The sequence below is a fragment of the Chenopodium album genome, chromosome 1, assembly GCF_948465745.1.
Source record: "Chenopodium album chromosome 1, dcCheAlbu1.1, whole genome shotgun sequence".
NCBI lineage: Eukaryota > Viridiplantae > Streptophyta > Magnoliopsida > Caryophyllales > Amaranthaceae > Chenopodium > Chenopodium album.
In genome coordinates, this window is record NC_137834.1 from 43,127,145 (window position 1) to 43,147,631 (window position 20,487).

Below are 20,487 nucleotides of genomic sequence, written 5' to 3' on the forward strand. Positions count from 1 at the left end.
AAACACATTAAGTCACACAAGAGTCAAACACGTGTCAAAACACATTGAGTCAACCTCAAGTCAGTCAATCACCTTAGGTCAACCCTAAGAAAAATACCAGCAAAGTCTTTTGGCAATCTTTTGATTTTTACAGGATACAATCAGCAAAGCTCCTATTCGCAGCCAACCTAATAATCTCAATAAAAAATCAAGTATAAAAGCTCTTTTTCTTAGAGACATGTGGGCATCCTATCAAAGCTCTTTTGTTCAGAGACGCGTGGACATTCCTTTCAAGCTCTTTTGCTTAGAGACGCGTGGGCATCATATCAAAGCTCTTTTGTTTAGAGACGCGTCGACATTCCTTTCAAGCTCTTTTGCTCAGAGACGTGTGGGCATCCTTTCAAAGCTCTTTTGTTTATAGACGCGTGGACATTCCTTTCAAGCTCTTTTTTTCATAGACGCGTGGACATTCTTTTCAAGCTCTTTTTCTCATAGACGCGTGGGCGTATCATTCAAAGCTCTTTGTTCAGAGATGCATGGACATTTCTTTCAAAGCTCTTTTTCTCAGAGACGCGTGGGCATCCTATCGAAGCTCCATTGTTTAGAGACGCGTGAACATTTCTAAAAAAAGAAGAAGCTCTTTTGTTCAAAGACAAGTGAACATCAACACTAGCAAAACTGAAGATGGCTACAAGTAGTCACCTTCGGTGACGTTCCCTAGGATGTGGAGAGTTGTCACAAACAATAGAAGATGGCAACAAGCGGAGTTGTCTTTAATGGTGTTCCCTAAGATGTGGAAGACTATCACAGCGGAAACTGAAGGCAGCTACAAGCGGAGTAGTCTTCAGGCGATATCCCCTAGCTTGTGGAAGATCGTCAAACAAAAATCGGTTACTCTAAAGACGTGTGCTTGACGGTGCAAGATACACATTTCTAAACACTTTTATCTGTTTAACTAACGCTAGTTTGCAGGTATCGATATTACAAGAATGATTTAGGATTGCAGAACGTTCTGAATCATTCTTCGTCCCTATCGCTACTTTGACTTTTGTTTTCGAAACTTGCGTTTCTCAAAAATCAGTCAAAGTGGGGGCTTTTGTAGACAACCAAATGTATCTCCCAAAAAACCAAACCCGGTGATGAATATCCTTCACGTAATTTGATTATTGAACAAGGTGAAATGTGAAGAGTCTTTGTGATGCGATTGTTTTAAGAAAATTACTTCTTTTTGCTTTTGAAAATATTTCTTTTCATACTCTATTTTTGAAAAAAATTCAATTCAGTTAAGTTTGGTCCAATATAAGGGTCCAATAATGGTTTATTTTGATGGCGCTTGAAAATAACTTTCCAACGATATTTTATAAGCCCAATTCCGATGAATAATGAGGAAGTTATGGCCAAAATACTAAACTGGGCCCAAACCGGATTTTACCTACTACGACCCAATGATTATGTGGATGGTATAAAGGTTTAATCTCATTCCTAAACTAATTAGGATATATTAGAAGCTTTTATAATTTTCTAAAAGCTCTTAATTATCCTTTTTTGAAAAGATAAGATCAAAGAATTTGAAATTGAATAAACTTCTCTTTTTGAGAGTTCTAATTCTGTGAGAAATGGAAGATGTTCAGATATTATTTTTGTGCCTCATAATTTTTACCCTAATTTTATATGGTTGGATAGATCTTGAAATTATCTTTTCAATGATATATTATAATATTAATTCCGAGCTATAACGAAAAGATAGGAAAAAATACGAAACTGTATCCGAAACATACACCCTTCCACTATTTTGGCAATATCTTTTTATCTATAAAATATTTTTATCTGATTTCAATTGGGTTGGAAAGTAGACTTCAATATCTTACCAACTACATATTATACGACTTATTTGGACTTCTGGATCAAAAGATATGATAAAAAAAATCCGAAAAAAACTGTCTTAGCGCCAAACGACAGACTTTGTCGCCTTGCTCTAACCCTGTCGTCTAGCGCTAATCGTATCGTCTAGAGAAAGGAGGTATTTTATTTAGTATAGAACTTGAAGTATTTTTAATTATTTTTGGACTATTTTTTCTATAAATAGGGGTCGTATCTCCCCGTTTTTTTTCCATTCACAACCATCTAATCTCTCTAATTCTCTCTCTTAAAAGCGAGAAGCTTTCTCTCTCTCTATTCTTTTTCTAAACCATCCCTTTCACAAAATTTCATAGACATTAGTTCTAGACACACCTAGCCAAGTTCGAAGTTTCCTTCTCCCTAGACGTGAAAGGTTTGTAATTTTTGAGGGTTTGGTCCGAAATTCCTATTTCAATAATTTAATTTAATTGTTTATTATTTTCCTTGAATTTATTAACGTGTGTATTTTGTTATTAGAAAGAGATACGAGGCATCCAAATAAGTAATCACTTTAATTGTTATTATTTTTGCATATATGGCATGCTTTGATTATTTTGTTTCCTATTATCATGTTAGGATGTTTTTATTGCTTCCTTGTATCATGTTTAGGGTAATAACTAAAATGTCTAATATCATGTATGTTTCTATGATGCTTCCCTTATTCTTTCCGTCTGTCATGTTAGTATCATGTTAGGGTTAAAGCTTTGATTTTTATTGTTTAGTGACATGCTAGGGTTTGTTATTAATCCTATTAGTATCATGCCTAGGATCTTACTAATATTATTTAACTTTATTGAGAATATTTATTAATATAATTATTATGATTGTTATTTATTATGATGCTTGATATAAATTGTTTTTATTGCTTGATCACACCTTTTATGCATGTTTAAAGGAAATATGTACTTGTAATCATGCTTAATAAGATAATCAATAATCTTGTTTAGGGCTCATACGATTATAATTCAAGTGATCGCCAATAATAGATTTGTTTGTGCATTATTATTCAACCAATATAGATTAAACAGGTTTAGGGGTTAATCTATTAATTGTATGTTATTCAGAAAGTGCACATCTAGTCATTGTTCAAGACCTATTGGAGTTAACGATCTTATGGATCGTTAACGGGTGTAACCTTCACCCTGTGAATAGTTTACAAGTTCCTAAAACTTATTGGCTACTCTTCTACTCTAGCATCCTTCCCTTTTGACGCCACCATGCTTAATTGTATGATCACAATGGAGCTCAAGTGTGGGATGCTTGATATATCCCTACAGTATGTGTTTAGAAGTAAACTTTTAAATGGTTAGACTTTAGGTTACAGTACATTAAAGTATGTTTGTGTAAGCTTATAAGTTTGACGGGTTGATGGGTAATAGGGTAAGGGATTTAAGGTTTTAAGATTAGTTGGGTATTGAATTTTTTCTTTGGTTGGAGGTTCTATTAAAGCCTTAAGTTCTGGTTAGAATTAATATGTTTAATTTGGTTTGTAAGACTTGTCAAGTAATTGAATTACATGGAATATATAAAATTTTAATAGGTTTGGTTTCAAAGATTTGTTAAGTAATTAAATTACATGGAATATATAAAATACGTGTTCTATTTTATATTTTGTTTCTTCTTGTAGAAGAGTATCAAATACGAGTAGTATATTCTTTAATTAAAGGGAAATTACCATCTCACAAATTGGTAGTATCCACATTTCATTTATTAACTGGATTCATCGAATAAAATGTTCGGATAGATACAATATATGAATGACTTAGATAAAACATCATAAATTAGATTTTGGGAATATCATATAATGAAAAGTAACATTTCATACTACAATAAATATAACTCAAAACATTTTCAAGTCGATTATTCTTTAGTAATAAACAGCTGCTTTGTCTGGGTTTTAAGGGAGTTCATCTAATGAATTTGTTACCAACATAACTGATGTGCGTTATGCAGTTAATACCAAAGCTCATCTTCCAAATCATTTGTAATATTCGTCGCATAAGTATCATTATTGTTTATATTTATTCTAGAAAATAGTAAAATATATAAATAAATAAATATTACAACTAAACTAGCAATAACTCCTTTGTTAGTGGTAACTTGTAGCACCACTGTAATGCAGTGCTTCATTCAAGAAAAAGCGCAAGTATTTTGAATCAAACCTAAATTTTTCTAAAAATAAAAGTTTGCCAAATAAATAACAATTGGAGTCCCCATTGTGATGGCTAAGGCAATTATCAAAGAAACACAGCAGAAGAATAATTTCAAAACCATTCAAAACGAGTAAACTTAAGAAGTCAACCAAACGATAGTAAAGTCAACAAAAGTCAAATAAAATCAACCTAAAACTTGGAACCATTGTAGGCCCTTATTAAAACCAATTAAATATGTAAAACCTTTGTGTTAGTCTCATGAGTATCCATAATATAAAATAATCAAAACATTAAACACATCATAAACTAATAGAAACTAGCATGATTCACTCTTCACTCATGCCCCATCATGAATATGCTTTAATACCTGAAAAGATTATCTCTACTTGTTATCCACTAATCTCCATTAAAATTTGGTCATCATAGGGCCAACATAAAGACAAGGCCAACCAAAACACAAAACACACAATCATCAAAGCTGAGTACATAATCTTAATTAGCACACTGACATGCATTTACCTATTAACACACAACTTACCTTGTTGCACCTGTTTTTCAAGCATACAACATTCAACAAAACTTCTCAACTAGACAACTACATAATTTATTTAGCGTTGATTATGCATCGAATGGGTTTCCCACTCTACCTCCCCCAATAAATGAGGTTACTATCATGTATGTTTCTAATATCATGTTTAGGTTGCATTCTATTGTTTCTAATATCATGTTAGTATCATGTTAGGGATAAAGCTTTGATTTCAATTGCTAAGTGATGTGCTATGATTTGTTATTAATCTTGTTAGTATCATGCCTAGGATCTTGCTAATATTATTATGCTTTCATGAGATTGAGATTATTATGATTGACGATTTGTTGTTATTAATATTATTTGTTGTTGCTTGATCACGCCTTTTATGCATGTTTAAAGGGAATTTGTATTTGTAATCACGCTTAATAAGATAATTAATAATTTTGTTTAGGTTAATATTTTTATAATTCAAGTGATCGCTAATAATAGTTTCTGTTTTGTGCATTAATATTCAACCCACATAGATTAAACAGGTTTAGGGTTAATATACTGATTGTATGTTAGTCTGAAAGTGCACATGAATATGAAAAGAATAAAGTGGAAGCCTATTTTTAGGGGAGGTTCAATCTCTTTTTAGGTTGGATTTGTACCTTCATCCCCGAATATATCTTGTCATGGTTCCAGACCACTATAAAGTTAGTGATCTCATGGATCGTGAAGGGTGTAATCTTCACCCTGTGAACGGTTTACAAGTTTCTAAAGCTTGTTAGCGACTCTTTTGCTCTAGCTTCCTTCCTTTTGGACGCCACCATGCTTAAGTGTATGATCACAATTGGGCTCCAGTGTGGGATGCTTGTAATATTCCCTACAGTAGTCCACATGGAAATTTTAACATGTAAGCCAAAAGTGTCCGGATTGTCCACTCACTTATTCTTCATCTATCAAATTTGCTTCTTTCTCTTTTCTAAAAACCTTCATTAAGGCTTAAAGAAATTCTTGCTTACAAAGATCAGATCAAACCTATTCGCTCCAGGCAGGTTCGAATGAAATCACTTGTGATATAGGGGAAAACTTTGAATTGAATGACCAAAGCCTAGATTATAATAACAACTCACTATCAAAATAAAAGACAATCAAATCTGTGAGACACATTCCTTGATTCTTCACTCTTCAGCTTCAGTGAAATAAGTTCAATTCAAATTTGTACTTCACAGATCTTAGCTCATTTGGCTGAGAGCCTGGCCGATTTCTCTTCATAGCCAAATTCAAGTCTCCTGAGGAACATATAGCCAGTCCTTTGCGTGTTTAAAATTGTGTAAATTCTATTTCTCATAATTGGACATTTAAAGTCATAAGAAAGATAGATGTCCTTGATATTTTTTAATTCCCTCAGTCTTTAAATCCACAATAAAGTATCTATCATTTTTCTTTCAAGTATATTACTTACAGAATGCTGCATTTTTTTGATGATAACATTATTTTACTCTCTCATTAACATATAGCGTCACCATACTACTTTCTCATCAACATTATTCAACATAAAATAAAAAATGTGCCGCTGTAGATCTGACCGTATAAAAAAATCTACCAAACTATGATTGAGCCTACTTGTAAGTGTAGAGGAATTACCATGGCTTCAGTTTCAGAGAGGCTGATTTTGTATCCATTTTCCATAAATTCTTATACTTCTCTCACTCTCTTTTGGTTGTCCTTAAACTTCACAACTCCTCTAATATTTCCATTCCTCACCTATTCTACATGAACTTGAATGTAGATTCTCTTATTTAATACTTCCTCCGTTTCAAAATACTTAATAGTACCATGACTTTTGCCTTCTGATTCCTGATTATGTTTATCTAACTAAATGCTTCATCTTGAGGTATTAGTAATCCATAAGTTTTTTTTTTTTACTGTATGAGAGATTTTTGCTTGTAGAAGGTTTATTTTTAGACAATGTTTAAGCTTTGATGTGATATAGGCATTAGTAATCCTATTCTTTTGATCAATCTCTTCATGTTGGTTTGATAGCCCCATTTCTTTCTCCATTATAATCTGAGCAATACTAAAAAAAATCAGAATCTTCCTTTTTTTTGTTTGATGTTGATAGATTAGTGATGAATAAAAAGACTATAAGAAGTGAACTTGCTCTACTTTTTGCTGTTGTCTCTCTTCTATTACTTTGATGATGCTGTTCAGTGGCGTAGCCAGAAATTTTAAATCGGGGGGACGGATGAACATTACATAGTTTGACAAAAAAAAGTTAAAAAAAAAATACCAATACTTAAATACACAGAATGCTTAATAATTAATATGTACAACTCAAAAAATCAACAATATAGAGTACTTAATAAAAATTCAACATTATTGTAGACACCCATTTGTGTCTCTCCAAAATAAAACCCGGTGATGAGTACCTTTCGTGTCGAATCATAATCGAATGAAGTGACAGTGTGGAAAGTCTGGTGTTGCGGTAAGCTTTTATTTCTTTTCTTTCTCTCTGTTTTTGAAAATCCTATTTAAAGAAAACAGCCAACTCTGTTTGGTTTGGTCCATGGTAAGGGTCCAATAATGGTGTAGTTGGATGGGGCTTGAAAAGAGCTTTCCAACGATATATTATAAGCCCAATTTGGATGAATAATAAGGAAGTTATGGCCAAATTACTAAACTAGGCCCGGTTGGATATTTATGTGCGGCCCAATGATCTAGAGGAGGGCCTAATATTGATTTATCATTCCTAATGCAATTAGAATTGATTTTAGTCTTCGAGATTCTTCTAGAAGGTTCTTTTCATTCCTAATTTAATTAGCATTGATAAATTGACTTTAGTTGACTTTTTGGAGTTTTAATCAGAATAAAAGAAGTGTTTTGAAGGAAAATACGATTTTTCCCTTCTGTATGGCTAAATTTTATCAAAATTACGAAAACGCGTGAAATTGTTTTCTAGCGCCTGACGATAGGATTAGCGCCTGGCGCTAATGCTTGGCGTCTGGCGCTAGCCTCAGCTCCTAGCGCTAATGTATGGCATCTGGCGCTAAGTCAGTTTATCCTCTTCGAAACTCTAATTTGTTTTTCTATCCGTCTGGCTTATTTTCTCTTTAAATAGCCTCCTAAAATCTCCGTTTTGGATCATCAACTCTCTAGTTTTCTTATTCTCATCAAGAATCTCTTGATTAATTTCTCTCTATCTAACTTTTTACATACGAAATTCCGCATTCACAAGATCTAGAAACACCTAGCCATGTTCGAAATTGCCTTCGCCCTAGGCCTGAAAGGTTTTAATTTATGAGGGTTTGGTCCCAAATCCCTCTATCAATTATTTAATTTAATTATTTGTTTTATATTTTCCTTGAAATTACTAACGTTTGTATTTTGTTATTAGAAAGAGATACGAGGCATCCAAGTAAGTGCTTTAATTGTTTTATTGATATTATGATATAGAAATCATGTCTAGGTTTTTATTATGATTCCTAGTATCATGTTTAATTTGTTATTATGATCTTCCTAGTATCATGTTTAGGGTGATAACTATAATTTCTAATATCAAATATGACAATTGTGATTCCTATGATGCTTCCTATTTTCTTCCTAATATTCAAGTTAGTATCATGTTAGGGTTAAAGCTTTAATCTTTATTGTTTAGTGACATGCTAGGGTTTGTTATTAATCTTGTTAGTATCATGTCTAGGATCTTGCTATTATTATTATTATTATTATTATTATTCTTTAACATTATTATGCTTATGATGATTATCATAAATATTATTATGATTATTATTATTGTTATAATTTATTATGTTGCTTGATATTTATTATTATTGCTTGATCATGCCTTTTATTCATGTTTAAAGGGAATTGATACTTGTAATCACACTTAATAAGATAACTAATAAGCTTGTTTAGGGTTAATGTGATTATAATTCAAATGATCGCCAATAATAGTTTTATTTGTGCATTAATATTCAACCAACATAGGTTAAACAGGTTTAGGGTTAATCCTATTGCTTGCATGTTAGTCAGAAAGCGCACATGAATACGATCAGAATAATGTAGAGGCCTATTATTAGGGCAGGTTCAATCTAGTTTAGGTTTGATTTGTACCTTCATCCCCGAACTACCAGTCATGGTTCCAGACCTATTGGAGTTTACGATCTCACGGATCGTTAAGGGGTGTAACCTTCACCTCGTGAACGGTTTACAAGTTCCTAAAACTTGTTGGCGACTCTTTTGTTCTAGCTTCTTTCCCTTTGGACGCCACCATGCTTTAGTGTATGATCAGAGTGGAGTTCAAGCTAGGGATAATGCTTGAAATATTCCCTACAGTTTTTTAGCAACTCCACTGGGGAGGATTTCTATTTTAATTCCTGAAATTTATTTCGGCAATGATTTGGAATGAGTGGAAGAGACTCAAAATTTTCTAAGTATTTCATGTGCGTAATTTTAATTAATATTATTGTCATATGCATAAAAAAGATCTAATTGGAAAGACCATCTGTAATAAGTTAAAACCTAGGACTTTTACACGTAGGAAATTTGAGGAATATCTTTCACAACTAGGATCGAAATAATGCTGCGCGAAACTGAAATTTTTTTTCGAGAACAGAAAACTGCTAAGGCATGTAGGAACTAGCGTTAGAAAATAGAGTCTAGCGTCGATGCTTTGACTCTGGCGCTAGGCGACAGATCTTGTCACTAGGCGCCAGAGCCAAATTGCGGCGCCGACCTCTGTTTGCTGGCGCCAAGTTCTTCCAATACCGAGCCAGAAATATGCGTTCTAATTTTGACCAGTTTTTAGTACTGTTTGCTCTATCCTACTTCCTGGTTGAGTTTTTCTCACTTTTCTGAAACTCATATGTGTTCTACATATGGACATAACTCTCTGGGAATTCATGCTCCATCTACCTGATTGAACGCTCTGTGCAACAAAGGGTACATATGAGAATGTTGAATTCACTAAACCATGGAAGCGAGTTTTTTTAAACTCGCGTTGTCCTATCCACTCGCGCCAACCCTTCACGGTTAGGCTTCCGCGCGGTGCATCCGGACAATTAACCATGGACCCTATTTAACTATCCCATATCCCGAAATTTAGAGAACTAGAGCCATGGTTAGAATGCAAACTCATTGCATGATATTGTGCCTATTTGATTAATTGCGCATTATTTGTTGTGCATACTCTATGTGATTTTTTCTAACCGTTTGTTTGACTTGTGTTAAGAATAAATAAACTTATTAATGACTAAAACAACTTTGCCTAATTAATTAATTAATTAATTAATTTGAGTAATCAAAGTCTGATAATTTAATCAAAGTTGACTTAGTACGACTTTAGGCATACCCTGTAGAGTAATAATACCGAAAGCAGTTCCAGATCAACGTTCCAGTAATGGCGCCAAGATTTAGACTGCAGCGCCAATCTGTGGAGTGAAGCGCCTGGCGACAGTTCTGTCATCTGGCGCTAAACTGCAAGGAGAGGCGCCAGTCCTGTCGTTTTGGCGACAGTTCGGTTTATTGCTCCAGTCATCACTTTGTGTTTAATTGAACAGTTTGATAATCAATTTGATTAATTTTTATTAATAATAACACAAGTCTAGGCACTAAGTCCAATAGTCATACACAAGAGTCGAAGCATGTCACTCGCACTCACTAGATAAAGCACACACTAATATGTATGCACACTTTGATCATGTCTAAGAGAGTCTGGTATGCACGTGATTTCCGTCCTTTTTTTTAGGGGGGTAAGTCGGATATTAATATTCCAATTAAACTACTTGTTTCAACCCCATACTTAATTCCCAAAAATATACACCCTATTTTTACTTTTTTCTTTTTTTTTATAAACCCGTAAAGTCAAAGTCAATTTGAGTCAAGTCATTAAAAAAAAAATGGTTTAATTTACAGCACGTGGTCAAGAAAGGAAGGGTGTTTGATCAAAGACAACATTTTTATTCAAGTTCAACTTTTCGACAAACCAATCGCTCGAAAAAAGAAAGCTAAGAAGATAACGACAACTCAAGAGGAATTTAATGAACTAAGGAACCAATTGATTACTGTGACTAGGCGTTGAAGGTTTTAACCCTCAAAATCGATGATCCTGTGAAGCAACAATAGATGGACCTCATGCAAGAAAGCACATAAGTTCAATGCCAAAAACATCCCGAAATTCAAAGCAACTGATAACCCTTACTTTCATTTAAGAGCTTTAGAAACAATAATGAGTATTAAGGGTATTGATAAGAAGGTGTTTCCCTCTTTGTTTTCTCTATCTCTTGAAACCGTTTGCCAACAATGGTTCTTCTCCCTTGAGAAAGAAAGAACCTCTACGTGGGAGTCAATAGTAAACGCTTTGATTGATAGGTATAAGTGCAACATTCAAGTTGAAACTGATTATAGGGAACTTGAAATACTCAAGCAGAAGAAGAATGAAGGTTTCACTTCTTTCTTCAACAAATGGAGAGAAACCTCTGCTAATATGATTGAAGTACCAAGCGAGAAAGAATATGTGAGGTTGTTCATCAAGAACCTTCAAGAGAAGTACTCTAAGCATCTCAAATACCAAAATAATCTCCATACTTTCAAGGTCGTCTATGACATTGGAATTAATATTGAAGATGACCTGGCTAAGCTGAAATCTGCTAATAGTAACTCCAACAGTGGCTGGAAAGGCAAGAAGAACGACAATCCTTCTTCTTCCAAAACCAACCACTCAAACAATGTTAACACCTTTAATTTGAGTGAAGTCCTTGCTATGAACAACCAAGGACAAAAGAAACCATTTAGGAGGAACTTTACTCCTATAGGTATGAGTTATGACACCACATTTGACTGACTAAATGCAAAAGGTCTTATAACTCCTATTGGACCATTTGGGGACCCACCAGTTGAGAAAAGGACAACTAACTGGAACCCCAATACATATTGCAAATATCATCAAGGTATGGGTCATCTTACTGAAAATTGTGGGAAGCTTAAGAAAGCTATCCAAGATTTAATTGATAACAATAAACTGCCTTTGCCTCCTGCCAGTAAGAAGCCAAGCATTGACAATGCACCTCTCGCTCATTCCTTGGCCATCTCTGATGAAGAAAAATGAGGTTGATCCCTCATCTCTCATCGAACCTATTAAAAAAATTCATGCTATCGAAGAAGAGGAGGAGATCTTTTTTGATGCCATAGATGACTTTCCTAAACCAACAAGCAAAGAGGATGTACGACTGCTTATATAGTCCATGTGGGAGGGATCAAGTTTGCTACGTGAAGCTCTCGAAGTCTTAAAGAAACAATTAGAGGAGCTTCAGAAAAAGTGTGATAAGGTTCCACCCACGAAGAAGAAACCCTTCTCTCTACAAGTAACTGACGGACCCAAGAAGAGTAATAAGCTCTATACTCCAATTGGGACTTCATACTCTAGAATGTTCAAAATACTCTCTGAGAGTGGTAAGGTCAAACCTCTTGAACCGAGACCATATGAATCGCTAAAGAGGACAGATAGATTCTATTGTCAATACCATCAATCAGGGGGTCACACTATTGAAAACTGTTTTAAATTTAAAGATTTAATTCAGAAAGTGATTGATGATAAAAAGCTAGTCCAAATTCCACAAGAAGAAGACATTAGCATCAATGGGGTTTGGGACAACGATAATGAAGATGTCTATATTAAGGATATGGAAGAACCACCACTTTCAATCATATATCCAATAAGCGATTTTTTGGATGAAGAGGATTCATCTATACACGTCCTCACAAGATCTAGGAGAACGCAACCTTCCATTTCAACACAACCTATACCGACTACGCAGCAAGTTCCCATACCTATCATAGAAGACAATGATATTGTCAAACAGTTCAAGAAGACAAAGGTTGAGATGAATATATGAAAGCTTCTAGCAACATCTCCAGAACATAGGTTGGCAGTGATGAATGCCTTGGATAAGATAGGGATAGATTCTGACACCACTCCTGAGGGGTTGGCTAACTTCCTTACGAGTGATCTACCTTGTCCCATCAACTTGATCACCTTTTCTGACAAAGATTTACCTCCAGAAGGTGACAAGCATTATAAGACACTAAACCTCATAGTAGTTTGCAAGAGAATGAACGTCCCAATGACTCTTGTAGACAATGGATCGGCAATTAATATCTGTCCACTTAAAACTGCGAGGATGTTAGGTATAAGGGATGAAGACTTAACCCCGTCAACACAAGGGATAAGAGCTTATGACAACACTACTCGTCAAGCCCTTGATAAGATTACCATGAATATAACGACGGGAGCAATAGAACACGTTACTACATTTCAAGTGGCAGATATCAAAGCTTCATTCAACTTATTGTTGGGACGCCCTTGGCTTCATGACCTAAAGGTCGTCCCTTCATCTCTCCACCAATAGGTAAAAGCCATAGTTGGAGGAATTCCTATCACAATCGATGCTTCACCAATGAGGATTAAAGCTATAGAAAATTCAATCATTAATGTGGAGCACGATGAAGATGATAATAATTTGTGGGGCTTTAATGAAGAGGTCTCCTTAATCGAGGAGGATGAAAGGACCTCTCTCTGCCACGACCTCCACTCCAATATGACATTAAACGCTATTCTTAAGAAACAAGGGCATTTTCCTATAATGACTCTAGGAACGAAGAAAGGAATAGAAAAACCGCTAGAATTACCTAGCCTCTCTAAGTTCGATACTTTCGGTCTTGGTTTCGAACCGACTCGGGAAGATCTCAAGTGAGCCCAGGAAAGGTCTATAGCGCGTAGGAACGCTCGCATCCAAAAGAGAGCAATCCCTATGGATCAGTATCATCTTACTCTAATTGGACAATTCATTAAAGAAGGAGAGGACTATCCGTGCTTTGAATTTCCCGAACCTTTTGTTGTAAATGGCATAAGGCAACTGGGATTTGAAATTTTCATAGATTGCTATTTTCTAGATGAAATCCTAACTTCTATCCACAAGGAGAAAGCACCCCCATGCTTTGAATTTAATGTCATGGGATTACTATTTGGGCAAGTAAGAGATGAACCGAAGTACATAGAGGATAACTCCTCGCTCATCCAAACGATCCTACAAAGCGAGAACTTGGACCCCTCAAAGCTCATCACTCCAGCAGAAGGATCACTAAAAGGGTGGCACAAGACAGTCAAGGTGACTAATCAAAGTAAAAGGAAAATCTCCATAACGATAGGGCAAGGACCGATGTTCGAAGAGTCGTCTGAGTAAGAGTCAGAGTCAGAGTCAGAGTCTTTTCCTGTAGATTTCTCCAAGTCCTAAGTTATAGCACCCCCTTCTTCTATCTCTTCCTCTAGGATAGTTATCAATCAAGTCCCTATGGACATCTCTCTTTTTGATGTATTGATTTTCGAATTCAATAATGTGTCTTCTTCCGCTTACTCCTCGTGCTTTTATTTAACCCAAGATGACGAGCATTGCTTAACTAACAATGTAAAAGACAAAGAAATTATTAAAGCAATGGAAACACTTGAAAAGAATACACCGGTAACTGGAAAACTGAGACGGTTGATATCTCAAATGATTCTACCATTAAAATAGAAGTAAAAATCAGATTAACACTTAATGAACAAGAAAGAACCGATTTAATCAATCTACTCAAAGAATTTATCGACGTATTTGCTTGGTCATATGAAGATATGCGAAGTATTAATAGAGAAATAGCTCAACACACTATACCGCCAATTCCAGGAATGAAACCTGTAAAACAAAATTTGCGTTGAATGAAACCCGACGTAGCTCTTAAAATAAAAGAAGAAGTTCAAAAACAAATAACTGCAGATTTTATCAGGGTATCCAAATACCTCGAATGGGTGGCCAACGTCGTCCCAGTTCCGAAAAAGGATGGAAGGGTAAGAATGTGTGTCAACTATTGATATCTAAATAATGCAAGACCAAAGGACGACTTCCCTTTACCACACATCGATATTTTGGTAGATAATACAGCGAATCATGCAATTCTCTAGTTCATGGACGGATACGCGGCATACAATCAAATTCTCATGGCAGAATAAGACATGGAGAAAAAACCTTCATAAAACCATGGGGTACTTACTGCTACACGGTAATTCCATTCAGGTTGAAAAACGTGGGTGCTACTTACCAACGAGCAGCGACTGCCTTACTCCATGACATGATGCACAAAGAAGTTGAAGTATATGTGGACGATATGATAGTGAAGTCAAACGATTGCCCAGTCCATCAAGTAGCCTTGAGAAAATTCTTTAAAAGGCTAAGGAAATACAACATGAGGTTGAATCCATCCAAGTGTGCTTTTGGTGTCACCTCATGCAACTTTTGGGTTATGTCATAAGCTCTAGAGGAATATAGATAGACCCAACCTAAATCAAGACAATCATGTCAATGCCACCGCCCAAAATCGAGAAACAAATTCGAGGATTTATTGGCCGGTTGCAATACATAAGTAGGTTCATATCAAAATTAACAACAATATGTGAACCAATATTAAAGAAGCTTAAAAAGAATGTACCAGTAATATGGGACGATGAGTGTCAAAAAGCCTTTGAAAAGATCAAAACCTATCACGCAAATCCTCCCGTATTAGTAACAGCACTTCCCGAAATACCTCTTAGGTTGTACCTCACAGTCACCAAAGAAACAATGGGAGTCATGCTCGCACAATAAGTAGAAGGTAAAGAAAATTCAATCTACTATCTAAGTAAAAAGATGATCGAGTATGAAGTACGCTATACACCACTTGAGAAATTGTGCCTCGCATTGGTGTGGGCCACAACTAAGTTAAGACATTACATGCTCGTGCATACAATCTTTGTAGTTTCCCGAATGGATCCACTCAAGTATTTATTCGAGAAATCTACACTCAACGGGCACATATCAAGATAGATAGTCAACTTAGCCCAGTTCGATGTAAGATTCATGCCTCAAAAAGCTATCAAAGGATCTGTGATCTCAGATTTTCTAGCGGATTTCCCAATAGAAGATTCAACGCTAATACACGACAATGAATTTCCAGATGAAGACTTGATGGTCACAGAAGATGATACTTGGACCCTATACTTCGATGGAGCCTCAAACCAAAAGGGATGTGGCGTTGGAGTATTATTAGTATCACCTAAGGAAGAGCATGTTCCAATCTCCATAGAACTAAATTTCGACGTTACCAACAACGCTGTTGAATATGAAGCATGCGTGGTAGGCCTTGCAACAACTTTGGCATTGGGAGTGAAGAAATTACGAATATTCGGGGACTCTTCATTGATCATCAACCAGATTTCTAAAAGATGGAAAGTAAGTAGCGAAAGTCTAGCCCCTTACCAAACTTATCTGGAAACTCTCACCAATTAGTTATAAAAGGTAGAATACACATATCTATCTAGAGAGGAAAATCAATTTGCTGATGCCTTGGCAAGACTAGCCTCAATGGTTAGGATTCCTACGGAAATCGAGCAAATGCCTCTAACTATAGAAAAAAGGCATAAACCGGCTTATATTCAAGCTATAGAAGATGATGAAATGATCCAAGATGAAGAAGAAGAAGAAGAAGAAGAAGAAGAAGAAGAAGAAGAAGAAGAAGAAGAAGAAGAAGAAGAAGAAGAAGAAGAAGAAGAACCGTGGTATACGGATATACTTAACTACGTCCCCAAAGGGGAATACCCTCCCCATGCTGATAAAAGAGCAAAACGAGCATTTAGACTTTTTGCTTTCCAATACATACTCATAGACAACGAGTTGCATAAACCTAAGGTTCAAGGTCTCTTATGTGTAGGGAAAAATAATGCTCAAAGAGCTATGAGGATAGTCAACGAAGGCATTTGTGGAAATCATGTTAATGGAAAAATGTTAGTCCAAAAGATAATGCGAGAAGGATACTATTGGACTACCATGAATAGGGATTGTCATCAATATGTAAAAAGATGCCCTAAATGCCAAATTTACGCCAGTTTACAACATGTTCCTCCATCTATACTCCGCACCTACACTTCACTATGGCCATTCTCTACATGGGGAACTGACATTATTGGTAAAATTACTCCTCCAGGAACAGAAGGTCATGAATACATTCTAGTAGCAATTGATTACTTCAAAAAGTGGGTCGAAGCACAATCATATACTAAACTCATTGCAAAACATGTAGCACTCTTCATCGAAAGGAATATTATTTGTCGATATGGAGTCCCACATGAAATGATAAGTGAAAATGGAACTCACTTTCAAGCCGAGTGTGAAGAAGTTACAAAAATATGGCATTCAAAACCATCATTCTTCTCCTTATAGACCTCAAGCAAATGGAGCAGTTTAAGCAGCTAATGAAAATCTAAAGACTATGATCGAGAAAATGATAAGGATTGGCTTGACAAACTCCATTTCGCACTTTGGGGTTATTGCACATTAATTCGCACATCAACAGGAAATACGCCATTCTCCTTGGTTTATGGATGGATGTCGTACAACCCGTAGAGCTAGAGATACCATCTCTATGCATTGCATTAGAAAGTAAACTCGATGAAGTTGAATGGACTAGGGCGAGATATGAGGAGCTAATTCTACTTGGTGAAAAACGACTAGAAGCTCTACATCATACTCAATGCTATCAAACTCGCATGGCTAGGCATTTTAATAAGAAGGTCAAGACAAGAAACATCAAAGTAGGAGACTTGGTGTTAAAAGCATTAAGGAAAAATGTTTTAGATCCATGGGGAAATTTTAGGCCTAATTGGTTTGGACCCTATATTTTCAAAACAATCCTATCAGGAGGGGCAGCAAAAGTAACTGATATGGATAGCAATGAGTTCTCGAACATGACAAATCTTGACCAACTTAAAAAGTACTACCCATAATTACTTGAGTAGGATACTCAAGAGAGCTACGTTTGGCCTGATTCCTTAGGAAAGGATAAGTACGCAACCCTTTAAAAGGTGCGGCCACTTTACTTTTTGCAAACATTGCATCCCAGGTTTAAAAATAAATTCGACAGAAATTCGACGAAGCTTCGGCGTCAACCAAATAACCCTGTCGCCGGCCGATGAACATTAGCGCCAAACGACAGTGTCAGTCGTCTGACGCCAGACTGCCGCAGCCGGCGCCAGTCGTAAAGAAGTGGCGCCATTTTTTTGGGAGCACCTGGAAATATTTCGGTGTTTTTCTGAAAATTTTCGACTTCCGTACCCCAAAAAATTTCCGGAAAATTATGTTTTCGGTTTTCATTGCTTTAATAAATTAAATTTAAAAGAGATAATTTAATTAAAAAGCTGAAATTTCATTAATAAAATAAACTAACAAATTACATTATTTATGGAATTTAAATAAAGCTTAATAAAATAAATTAACTTTAAATTTTAAACTAAGTCTAATAATTGAAAGTTAAGCAATGCTTCAATCTTTTTTCTCTTTCTTTGCTCTCTTCCAATTTTTATCTGCATCCTCTTCATCTTCCATGGCTTTAGCTAGTAAGCATCGTTTAGAGGATCTGCAATCAATTTTGGAGTAAATAGTTTTTCCCTTAGCTAGGACTCCATGTTTCTTCTCTATCCAAGCCTTCTTCTCTGAAGTGTCAGCTTTTCTTTTCCCTTTATCCTTTGTAGAGATCTTCTTCTTAGGCATCGTAGGTGTTTTGAATTCAACCTTGTCACCCAAGCGTTCCTTAACGGGAATCACCTTGTCACCTAGACGACTCTTCACATCAGTTTTACTCTAATTTATCTTCATGTCCTTTGAAGGTTTCTTTGGAAGCCACCTCTTCACATCATTGGGCAAGGAAGGAGGAACCTTTTAAGTAATCACTTCCCATAAAGGTCTAGCGCTCCAATTAGCATCAAAATTTTCTACTTCTTGAGAAACAGGGAATTCATAGGGACAAAGAAGATCCCCAGAAGGAATTGTTTGAAGTAGGCCGTATAGTCTTTTTACTCTACAGGGATAACAAAAAAGTCATCTTGGTTAAACTTGGAAGACGACAGAAATGTTGCTTGTTAACACCAACCATCTTCTCTATTTTCCACCAAGGGATGACCCACTTGATGGCAAAGTTGCAAGAGGCAAAAACTTTCTTCCATTCATGGCGCCCCATCTTAGAGAAGCGTTTCTTTCTTCTCACAAAGCAATTTGGAGTGTATTTTTCAACATTGTCGGGAGGACTAATTAATTCTAGTCCCTCCATTAGCCACATCTGCAAAAAAAAAATAAAAAAAAAAAAAAATTCAATGCAAATAAATTAATATTACTATACAAAAATATGTTTTTGATTTCTATAATTAAAAATATTAATTTTTTTACCTGTAATAAAATCGGAGAGCCCCGAAAATGTGCTTTTGGATTTCTCTTCAATTCATCAAGACTAAGCATAGTCTCTCCAACAATTAATGGCATTGAATTTCTCCCAGATTCAATCTGCTCCAAAACAGTTGATATAATTGCTTGACCTTCATTAGTTCTACCACTAGTGAGAAGATATTGGTTAAGCATGCAAAAGAGAAAAGCCCTTCTTCTATAAACATGAAAAGATTCAGAATAAGGTCTATCAAAGTAATGGCTTGCAAATTCTTTCAAATAAACTATGCTACCATCTACAATATTTGTTAGATCATTGTCTCTTAAATTAATGAAACGCTCAAAAATCTTTATAATAATATTCATTTATTCTAGGGATTACTACAAGATCTAATGCAGGGAATCCGAAGATAGCACTGAATTCTTCTGGTAAAGGGCTAATTTCATCACACCCTAGTCTAAAACAATGAGTATCCACATCCCAATATTCTAAGGCGATATAAATGAAGTCTATATCAAGATCTACCCCCTTGACACCATAAATACCGCCCATATGAAAAAAGTCTAATTCTTTTCTCTCCTTTGGCAGTTAGAGACCGACACCATTCATGAGTAAAGTTGGTAAAACTCTTAGTAATTAAAGACATGATTATTTTTTCAAAAGCTAAGACTATGTTTAATCTGCTGAAATTATGAAGAAAATCGGCAGACCAAGGGGCTATTTATACAGAACATCAGCACAGTTTCAATCCGGAAAGGATTCGGAGTCAGCCCTCATCAGCGCCAAACGCCAGAGTATGGTGCCAAGCGCTAGCAGTAGCGTCTGGCGCCAACGCAAAACGCGTGGCGCCACCTGACGCTGACGTGTCTTATTAGCGAGCTTTTTCAAAAACCGCGTTTTTTGGGTGATTCGAATCTGAACAATGGCTTTACGATTTTTAATCCTTTTTATGCCTTTTTAATTAATATATTAATTATATTTTTTCCTTTTTTGATTTTATTTTAGACTTAATTTTAAGTTTTTTTTAAGTCTAATTTTTTATTTTTCATTTTCTTTTTTTGGGGGAGAAAGTCGGATACCCTCCATCAATAATAAAAAGGTTGGAATTTTTGCGCAAAATTATTAATTAACACAATTCTTTGCACACCTAAATATGCACATAAAAATGAAAAAAAAATGGTAAATAAATAAGCTCATAATAATATGTATATACAAATATGTCTAATAAATGAGTCAATTAGGCAAAGTTCTATACAAGTCAAAAATAAAAAACATAGGTATAAACTACGGCGTCGGAGGACGCAAATGATGAGAGACACCCATCATGTTATAGAACTGCGTAGTACGAGGAGTAACCTCTCCACCAGCTCCAGCTCTAGTCTCCTTGGGAGGTGGAAAACTCAGCACAAGACCCGTCCACCCAAGATCGCCCTGAGGCTAAGGCTACAGAGGCTGCTGCGATGACGAGCCGACCTCGTACATCCCACAACCTCTAGGAGCTGAGGTAGCCTCTCCCTGGCCTACCGGCTCAGCACGTGCGCCCTCAGATGAAGAGCCCGAGCCCTCCACCGCCTCGGTCCGAGCAGCCTTAGAACGACCACCCTGATCGCCAGAGCCAGTACGGCGACGTCTCAAGCTAGACCTCGTCGGGTCTCTCTGGACCTC